This window comes from Suncus etruscus, chromosome 3 (assembly GCF_024139225.1).
Source record: "Suncus etruscus isolate mSunEtr1 chromosome 3, mSunEtr1.pri.cur, whole genome shotgun sequence".
In the NCBI taxonomy this organism is placed as follows: domain Eukaryota; kingdom Metazoa; phylum Chordata; class Mammalia; order Eulipotyphla; family Soricidae; genus Suncus; species Suncus etruscus.
In genome coordinates, this window is record NC_064850.1 from 150,127,455 (window position 1) to 150,138,506 (window position 11,052).

Genomic DNA, 11,052 nt, shown 5'->3' on the forward strand with positions numbered 1-11,052 from the left:
AAATGGCAAGTGCAATCTCTGTTGTATTCTGTTTGCAATAATTGAGATGTGAGATCAGCAATACCTAAAAAAGAGGTATGGTTAAAAGATGCTGTGAATTATTTACACAATAGGACACTGATCAGCTTTGAGATGAAGATGAAATATTATATTTCCCTGCAATGTGGATGGAAATGAAGGAGCTCCTGTTAAGTGAAATAAATCAAAGTAGAGCAAGTATAAATAGTCTCACTCAAAGAAATGAAATGGACAATGACAAAGACAATTCTCTGGGTCTGACAACAAAACTCAGATTATCTATACAAACAGGGGAAGAAGTGATAGGAAGGTATAAGAAAGACAACATTGAACCTACTGTACTGTACTGTAGAAATTTTTATATTTGTTATAAAGACAAGCTTAGTGTAGTGCCTGGGGTGGTATTCTGCAACTGAAAGAAGATATTAATAAAGAAAATGTTGCAATCTATGTAAAATTTGCATTTTAACCAGTAGCCTTATCCCTATCCCTCTATCTTTCTTAATGACGTCACTTATATAGAAAGGAAGAGCAGAGATAGGACTGTCAAACAAGGTATACATACAAGAACATAAGTATTACATTGTGTGATGTGACCTTACTTTTATAACACTCATACATTTTTATTTTTTTTTTGGTTTGGGGGACACATCTGGTGGCACTGGGGGTTACTACTGGCTCTGCACTCAGAAATCACTCCTTGGGGAATCATATGAGATGCCAGGGAACAAACCTGGGTCTGACTGGGTTGGCTGCATGCAAGGTAAATTCCCTACCATTGTGCTATATCACTAGGCTCTCATTTTTTGAGAGGAGAATGTACAATTACTAATAAAATTTATTCTCATTATTTTTTTGCCTCCATATGAGGGTTGTTTATCATTTTTTGTTTGGTGTTTTTGTTGTTGCTTTTGGGGTGATGGTGTTGAGCCAAACTAAGCTGTGTTAAGGATTTACCCACGAATCTACACAGATATCACTCCTGGCTGAATATATGATGCCTGGAAAAGAACATAGGTCAGCCATATTATGGCAAACTCATTCCCTTCTGTAGTATCTTTCCAGTCTCTATTCATTGTTTTTATCTACCTCCTCATTTATTTCCCTATTAGTATATTTTGTCCATTTATTTGAAATTATGTCACTTTTACTAAAGGTCACAAAATACACTATTCATAATACACTATTCAGACTGTCAATTTGAAACAGGCTTATTTCTTCCATGGTGTAGAATATTTCTCCTTTCTCAGATTCTAGAAGGTATCTCAAGTAGCTATGAGGATATGTGTAGAATAACAGCCTTTCTCTGCAGGCCAGTCCACTTGTCTGCAAGCCCCCTTCAGCCAGTGGGTCTGCAGGTTCAGGATAGCAGTGAGGAAATCCACAGACAGGTTTCGGGAGACATCAGCTTTATTCAAGGCCATAGCCACCACATGTGGCTTTCAAACCATCTCCATTATTGGCTCTGTCATCTTAACATGTTTCTTCTACCTCCATCCTGCCAACTCTCTTCTGCTGACTCTCTCTCCATCCATCCTCCAAAATCTTCCAAATTCCCTCTCCCCCTGAGTAACAAAAACTTTACCCACCAAAGACCCCTCCCAGAAATGGACAGATCTTATTAGCAGGTAAGGTTACAAGAAGAATGGGGGATGGGGTAACAGATATGCAGGTCATCTTTGGGTTTTACTCATGGACAAAAATGTTTGCACACTCCCCTTGGGTAAGTTCACTTTCTGCACACAGTTATCACTACCTTCCATCACATGACTTCATCTATACTGATGGCTGCATAGTATTTTATTGTGTATATGTATTACAGTTTCTTTAGTCACTCATCTGTTGCTGGCCTTTGGGTTATTTCCATATTCTTAGCCTTGACCAGGTGATCACTCTCAATGCTTAATTAGGTTTTTCCCCTTTCCCATCATCTACATACAAGAATCCGAAGATACAATATAGTAAATAATATACTTGCCTTGTATGTGAATAACTTGTGTTCCATTCCTGACATGAAAGCAGTTCCCTGAGTCCCACCAGGAAAAATTCCCGAGTATCACTGTGATAACCACCCCCAAAATAAAGCAATTCAAAACAAAACATAAAAGAAATCCTGTTATGTGGAGAAAAAGGAACTCATTCACTGCTGGTGGGAATGCCATCTAGTCCAACCTTTATGGAAAGTGATACAGAGATTCCTTTAGAAACTGAAAGAGCTCCCATATGATCCAGCTATACCACTCCTAGGGTATACCCTAGGAACACAAAAATACAATACAAAAATTCCTTCCTCACACCTATATTCATTGTAGTGCTATTTACAATAGCCAGACTCTGGAAACAACCAAGATGCCCTTCAAGAGATGAATGGCTAAAGAAATATATACAATGGAATATTATGCAGCCGCCAGGAGAGATGAAGTCATAAAATTTTTCTATACATGGATATACATGGAATCTATTATGCTGAGTAAAATAAGCCAGAGGGAGAGAGACAGACACAGAATAGTCTCACTCATCTATGGGTTTTAAAAAAATAAAAGACATTTTTGCAATAATTCTTAAAGACAAAAGAGAGGAGGGCTGGAAGGTCCAGCTCATGACATGAAACTCACCACAAAGAGTGATGAGTGCTGTTAGAGAAGTAACTACATTGAGAAGTATCATAACAATATGAATGAATGAAGGAAGCAGAAAGCCTGTCCAGAGTACAGGTGGAGTGGGGTGGAGGGGGGGGGGAGATTTGGACATTGATGATGGGTATGTTGCATTGGTGAAGGGATGTTCTTTATATGACCAAAACCCAACTACAATCATATTTGTAATCAAGGTGTTTAAAGATATTAATTAACAAAAAGAGTGGGAGAGAAAAAGTGAAAGATAGAGGGAGAGAAAGAGAGAGAAGAAAAATGTCTGTCACAGAGACAGATAGGAGAAAGACAGGAGAGAAACTGAGAACATTGGTGGTGGTAAATATGCCCTGATGAAGTGATGTGTTTTGTATGTCTGAAACTCAGTTATGAACAACTTTGTATCTATTGGAGGGAAATAACTGTATTATGAACAACCTTTTAACCATGATGTTTAAATAAAGTAATTTAAAAAAGAAATCCTATTTAGCAGAAACCCCATCTTAGTGAGTTTTATTGTAATTTCTCCCCTATAAAATTCCTACTTTTTCTTATTGTTTGGGGGAGTCTGTTCTTTCCCCCAGGAAGAGAAATTCTTCCCTTGATGTCTCTTCTCTCCAGGAGCAAACCAACCAAGTAAATGTAATACAGTGTGCCTGGCAGTGCAGAACAGCAACTATGTGCTGAATGCACTATTCTAGGTAGGTAAAATCTGGGCACAGTAGGATCACTTAAACTTATTCCAAAAATTAGTTTTATTTCAAGTCATACTATAGCTTCTTCAAATATGTTGAAAAGCTCCAATGATCTAAGAAAAGGCAAGTCATGAAGACTAGAGGCAATCTTGAACTGTCTTGGAGGTGATATAATGAAAGGGCAAAGTTGGTTCATGATTTGGTCAGACAGTGTTGCAGACAGAATCACTGGTGCTAGTTGGAGTCTATCTGAAAAACAGAACTCTGGGCTTGGAATATCTATCTAAATTTTCTCAAACTCATTCTACTGGACCTTTCTTACACGATTGATCAACAAAGAGGATGAGCAAAAGCAGGCATACACTAAATGGATAGAAGTTATTGGGAGGACTAATAAGCTACTTCCTGCCTTTGAATGCATTGCCTTCTGGATTGGAGGGGGGAAACTTTTCCACCTGCTAGATCATTCTTTATCATGAGTAAATAGCTTTACACACACATAATCTTCCTTATTCACTTATCTTTTGATAGATACTTAGATGTTTTCATGTCTTGGTTACTATAAAAAGTGTCACAATGAAGAAGTAGGTACATGTTTTTGTTCAACATCCTGTTTTATTTCATGTTTTACCCAGTAGTAGAATTTCTTTTCTTGTACTAATTCTATCTTTTTGAAAAAATTTCAAATTAATTTCTATGGAGGATGCACAAACTCTATAGTGACACCAAGTAGAAATCCATTTACGTTTCAAGAAATCAGTAAAGAAAGAAAAGGAGAAACAAACTACTAAATTTAGTAGAAGGAAGGAAATAAGACCACAGTAGGAACAAAAGTAAATTTTAGAGGTTGAGTTATTAATTATAAGTTATTAATTAACAATTAAAAATTGAAACTAAAATGATAGTAGAAAGAATCAATGAAGCTAAGATTTGATGATGGGGTGTGTGTTCTGGTCTTTGACTGAAAGATGAAACAGGCTACATAAACTTTTTTAATTATCTACTCAGTCCAGTGCTTCTCAAATAGTGGGGCACGCCCCCCAGAGAGGGCTCGAGGCTCCATAAAGGGGGGGTGAGTTTGACCTCGGCAAACACTGTCATATCAAGCTAAACCCCATGTTTATGTCTCTGTATGTCTCTGGAGCTGAGAGTTGCTGTGTCCTGCTTCAAACCCCGCTTCAAAAAGCTATGCATTGCAAAACGTGCCCATTGTAGTCATTAATCCAGACATCAACTCTGATTAAAAAATCAGCTCAAATTATTTTATGTATTCTTGTTTTTTTAATAAAGATACTATTTACAGTCATCCAGGGGTGGGACACAAAAAAATGTTTTCTTCTTCCTAGGGGACATGACAGAAAATAATTGAGAAGCACTCTCTTAGTCCAAGATAAAAGCAAAAATAAAGTACTAAAATAAATTTAAAAAATGATAAAATGAAATAATCTTATTTAATTACATTGCATTGTATTGTGACTTATGTATGTACCCTTGTTATTGATAACATGTTAATTTCATCCTGCAAAATGCTTGAACTCCGAAGTCTCAGCAGGAGCATTTCTGTGGGGCTATCTAAACTATAAAATCAGCATACTACAGGACCCACATATCTAGTCTATCCAAGAGGAAAGGATGACTATGGAACTGGTGAGTGTGATGGGACATTTGAAGCATGCTGGGGAAGATGAGTCTTCTGAGAAAATTGAAAGCTCTTGTCCAAGTGAGTATCGCTAGGCAGGTGATGGTCAAGTAAACATCTTTGGGCAAGGATGAGCCCTATGTGTGGTTTCTCATGCGTAAGTTTTGTCCTCTCAAGAGCCTGTAGTGACAAGTGACGTCCTCTTCAGACTCCTGCCCATTTTGTTAAATGTTTTAGCTACTGAAACACAGTCTTGACTGGAGGTTATTCTCTTCACCAAACTTTATTCTTTTGCTAAAATTCAATGGAAAAAAACCTGGGGTACATGTCATGAAGTCTGCTGTATATCTAAGATTGCAGAGGCACAGAGACTCCTGAGAACACCCTTAAAATCAATAGACTGAGAGCCAGTCAGTGTGCTTGGGAAACTCTTGTCATTCTGTAGTTCAATTGAACCTAGAGAGCTAATGGCAATCTTGCCATTGCATATTGCAAATTACAGAAGCAAAGGTAAAAATATCTTCCTGATGAAAGTCAGTACCTGTTAAAATTGGGTGAGGTTAAAGGTGGGGGTGATAGTTGCATTTTAAAGCAATTACTTGGGAAGTTACCGGGGCAAAATGCTCTTTTTAGTAAGGCATCAGAGAACCTTGATCTGGATGATTGATTAAGAGAGCGTTGATTAAGAGCCATATAACTCAACAGGAATTTGTTTCAAAGGGTTACTCTTCTATGAATCAATGGCCGTATTTGACCTTCAGTAATCTAGATAAAGGAAGATTAGAATGGATAAAGGGTGAATAATAATGTCAACCATCTGGTTCGTCACCAAAACAGGTTTATTGAGAAACCATAGACAGCTTAGAATATTAGCAACACACACACACACACACACACACACACACACACACCTATAGAACAAAAACTGGTGCCAGCTTATTTGGAGGGGTTGCTGCTGGCTCAAAACGTATGTCCTTCTTCCTTGTTCTAGTGGAGAGAAACAACCTAATCTTTCCCTCAAGAAGCCAGACTTGAGGGTCCTATTTTTACTAATTGCACATGTTTGGGTTCTTCTAGCTTCCTGGCCTCATTTAAGAGGGTTTCTGTAGTTCATTTTTATATTTCTTTAATAATAGTTTAAAATTAAAACATCTAGTATTTAATTTTAAAAAATCTATATTAAAATGTTAGCATTATATCACTTCAGGAAGCATGAGGAGTCATAGGATGATGGCACCTAGAGTAAGGACTGGGATAATAGTAAAAAGAAGCTGACACTATGGTGGAGGGTATGATGTTGGAATGTGTTATGCATGGATCCCTATCACTATCAGTATTGCAAAAAACAGAATGCCTAAATAAAATTATTGACAACAGTTTTTGGCAAACCCCAACAGCTCAGCACTACATTAAGAACAATGTTAGGGGCAGGAGCAGTGCTACAAGTGGTAGGACATTTGTCTTGCTCATGCTAACCTAGGATGGACCGCATTTCAATCTTTCAATATGGGCCCAAATGGGCCCACAAGCCAGAAGTGATTTCTGAGCGCATAACCAGGAGTAACCCCTGAGTGTCACTGGGTGTGGCCCAAAAGCAAAAATAAATAAATACGTAAAGAAAGAACAATGTTAACTTCAGACCCAACGACAACTCCATGTTTGATTACCAGTCTTAAATAGTTCCCTGAGCAAGGCTAAAGTTGGCTTTTGAGCACTGCTGGGTGTAGCTCTAAAACTTAAAAATAATTTTTAGCTTCAAATAGTTATATAACTACTTTCTTTAGTTTAGACTACATATTTGACTTCTGCTTAAAATAGTTCTAGGGGTACTTGTGATATATAGTACAGTAAGTAAGCATCTTGCCTTGCATGTGGCCAACCTGAATTTAATTTCCATTATCACAAATTGACCCCCTAGACACAAGGTCTGAGCACTGCCAAGTAGGGACAAAAAGAAAAAAGTTTTTTAAATGGTTCCAGGTGTGAGTATGTGGTTAAGAGACAAAGAAAAAAAAAAAAAAAGGAATGGGGGTAACTCTCTGGACATCTGGCTAATTAATTACAAATTCATGTGGCCCATGAGCCAATCACTTTATTTCTCTAAGAATTAAAATATTTATGAAAACAACAAGAACCCTCAGAAAAGTAGTTGAAATGATCTATAAAGAAAAGGCATGTGAAAATTTTATGTGCTGTGAATATCAGTTGTAGTAGTATTAGTCATAGTAATACTAATAACTGCATTTTAAATATGATTTATTTATTTAACTGTTACAAAATAAAAACTCTTAACCTCAGTGATAAACATAGACTATGCTAAATTGAACCACCTTGTTAGTCCAGAACTGAAAAACAAACAAAGCCTATGCTTAAGACTCAGATTAACATCTTCACTTGAAATATTGGTCATGTTTACAATGAGTTTAGTCAATGTACTGACTGTGAAAACGTGGGCACCATATTTCATTGACCAAGACAAAATAATGGGACATTATTTTTGAGCTATTTTCTTTTTAATGGGGAAGGCACATGAGTATCATAAAGATACCCAGTTTCTTGCTTACATGCAATTTCCAAAACAGCCATAACCATGTGAACATTCACTGTTTTTCCAAAGATAGAGCATTTGATATTGTGACCAACCAAAACAAGATATGAGAGATTAACTGGGATCTGATTTAGCGAAGGTTTTCACTTTGAGCCAAGCTCTGCAAATAACTTTCTGATTGATTGATAATTCATCTCAGCTCTATCATTTTCCCTAAGGCTTAATGAATAACTTGAAAAATTGGATATTATAGACTCTATAGGGTCATGTGTTCACTTCACAGATGATGAAACTGAGGTCTGGAGTTTATAAAGACTACAGGATCCAGACACCTCCTCATAATTCATCCCCAATACACCAAATATTTTTTTGTATAAATCTCTGGGATGTCAATACTAAATTAGCATTTGAATTTAAAAGAGATAAGGAAAACAAAATCATAAAAATGCTGTAATCCCTGGTAGTTTTACTAAGAAAGAAGCAAAGGTGGCAGAATGTTAAAGCCCACCATGGCATTTTGCTTGGAGGTCCAAGTCTCCAAAGATCAGGAGGCTACTGTTGATTTTCAAATAGTTTCCAGTCTGGTTTCGCTAGGCAAAGAGCAACTTATTCTGGGCCCTAGGGAGGTGTGCTGCTGACGGAGTGTTGTGTCATGAGTTGGGGTAACACAGCATGGCAAGAGTGAGTGCCAGCCAACCAGCGTCAGAGGAGAGCAACTGAGCTAAGGAGCACCAGCATGAAATCTCCAGTGCACAGCCCCACCACCACAGCAAAACTTCCAGTGGCTTAAGGGTTTTCTCTTACTCTCTAGCTTCCCCTGGAACCCTTATGGAAGCTGATTGGTACATCAGATCTTAGATCCCCCTTGGACCCTTCCTTTCATTTTAGCTGTTTAGGCCTTAGCTAGGCAAACTTTCTTGCTTCAAATAGAGTATCTAGCAAAAACAAAACAAAACAAAACAAAAAAAAGTATGAACTCAATGTGAAGTCATTCACAATAGAAAGTAGGGTATTTTAGGGTATTTGTGTTGTTAAATTAGGTAGTCTGATTTCTCTTAGGAAGTTGGGATAAATTCCCAGTCTGTGCTGAGAGGGGAGAGGGGGGAAGAGGGATAGAAGGAGGGAGGAAAGTAAGAAGGGAGGAATGGAGGGAGGAAAAGAGGTATAGATATAGAAAGAGATTGAGGGAGAGAGAGAAAGAGAGATCTGGTGCCTTTGTGTATGGTGGGTTTTTCTGGAGCAGGGCTTCCCTGAGAAGTAAAATTTAAGCTGCACTAGCAGCGACCTGCTCAAGGAACTTTGTCCAGTGTCCAGCAGAGGGGAGCAAAGCCTTCTCCAGGACCCAGGGATTCTTCACATGGGGGCAACTGGGGGAGGGCAAATCCAGGTGTATGAAGTAATATGGACCCAACAACCCCAAATAGGCTCCCAATGCAACTTCATAAATACTGACCTGCACAGCAGAGAGGAGATTGCTATCTCCTATGAAAACAGGCAAGCAGCCAATCACTCCCTGGGCTTTAGGTCTGCAAGATGCCATACCAGCAGGTGGCTAATTGTCATGTTGTGTAATTCTCAGCCTTCAACTTGGCCATAACATAAAGATTCCACCCTTGACCTGGGGTGCGAATGACCCAAGGAGCCTAGATACCTGGCAAGGGAATCAGGTACACCTACTACTCTGCAGCCCAGAGGAGTGCTACTGGGTTTCTTACCCAGAGTAGTTTAGTTGTTATTAAAACAATAATAATGATTAAACACAAAAATAGAAACAGAGCCTGCAGCACCTCAGCTGTTCTGCTGCACTGTGCAGATATGCAATGGTAGCGACCAAGTGCTCCTTGCCCTTGGGCTTTTTATTCTAGGGGTAATTTATAAATATTTACTACAAACCATGGAAACTCCGATAATAGGTAAGGTGTCCCACCCTGAATAGCACACAGACTAGTGAGGAGAGGGACACTGATCAGATCATTTTGACAGTGTCATTGGGTTTTTTATGAGCATGCACACAAGGATAGTATGATTGATTATAGGTAGGAGAAACTTCAGTCTCTGCCAGGCAGGAGTAGTAGGAACATGAGGGAACTGTGGTTTTGGGAAAAGGACGTAGGAGCCCAAGTGCACTAATCCTGGGAGTACAAGTGTGGCTCAGGATTTCAGAAGTCAGGATATGCAAGTGGCTGGGACATAAGACACCAATCAGTCAAGTAGTATGAGCCTAACAAATATAAGGGCTGTGAGCAGGCACCCAAGCACAATGGAAGCCACAGCTCTCTGGCCCAGATTTCAGAGGGTTACAGGCAGGTAGGTACAGGGCAGAGGTGCCCTAAGAGGAAGACATTGTATGTAAAAAGGCAAAGGTTTAAAGCAGAGTTCTCATTACATTTGGAGCAGCACTAATGGATAGAAAGACAATAAATAACACATATAAAATTATAATTCCGAAACCACTTTTAAAATGTAAGAAGAAGCAAGTGAAGTTAATTTTGACCTGCTTTTTTTTGCCACACCTAGCAGTGCCCAGGGCTTATTTTTGCCTCTGCACTCAGGGATCACTCCTGGCAGGGCTTAGAGAGAACCATATGAGATGCACATCAAGAATCTAGACTGTTTGTTGTACTATTACTCTGGCTGAAATTAATTTTTATTTTCAAAGTGATTTTTATCAAAATGACCTAAAATAATATTGGCGCAAATGCTATCAGTACAAAAAAAGTATTAAGTTGGTTTTTTTCTTTCACACTGTCTTTCAATTTTAATGTTTGGCATCACTATTCATTGTAGCTCTCACAACAATAGTTGAGATTTGGAATTAGCTTGGTTGTGCAACAGATAATGAATCGGTGGGATGAGAAGAGATCAAGGGGAGTCAGGTACATCAGTGGTGTTAAAAAAGGACAGAGCTAAATATCAAACCACAGAGTCAACTACACTGAAATCATAAGATTTAAACTTCAAGGTGCCTGTCAAGATGGCAGGCTAGGAATGTATTGAAGGAAGCTTGGTAGGAGAGGAAACCTTAAAACACTGGTGCGGGAAGTTGACTTTGGGTTGAGATTGGTGCTGGAATATTGTATGTCTAAAACTAAAATATGAATAACTTTGCAAATCACAGTGCTTTAATAAAATAACATTTTTAAAAAAATTTCAATGTTTAGTCCTAGAAAGATTGTTCACCTTGGACACAGCTGACCCAAGTTCACTATATACGGTAGAGAACATATTGTACAGTACATATGGTAGCTGACCCAGTTACTACAGATGGTTCCCCAAACTCCACCAAGAGTAATCCCTAAGCACAGAGCCAGGAGTAAAACCTGAGCACTAACACCTGTGTTCCCCAACCTTAATTAATTTAAAACAATAAATTTAGTGTCAATGAATTTAAATAGATTAAAATGAAAAATTCAAATGTAAGATGTGTCATACAAGATGTAGACCAGCCATACTTTGCAGGTGCTCTATGGTCATCTGTGACTGGTGATGACCCTGTTGACCCACATAACTTTGTAGTTCTCA

The 11,052-nt window shown here is 38.4% G+C and overlaps 1 long non-coding RNA gene across 1 annotated transcript in view; it reads left to right on the top strand.

Moving 5' to 3' along the window:
- The window catches only part of LOC126003410 (uncharacterized), a 612,343-nt gene that overhangs the window by 240,389 nt on the left and 360,902 nt on the right, over positions 1 to 11,052 (top strand). The gene's annotated exons all lie outside the window — the stretch shown is intronic.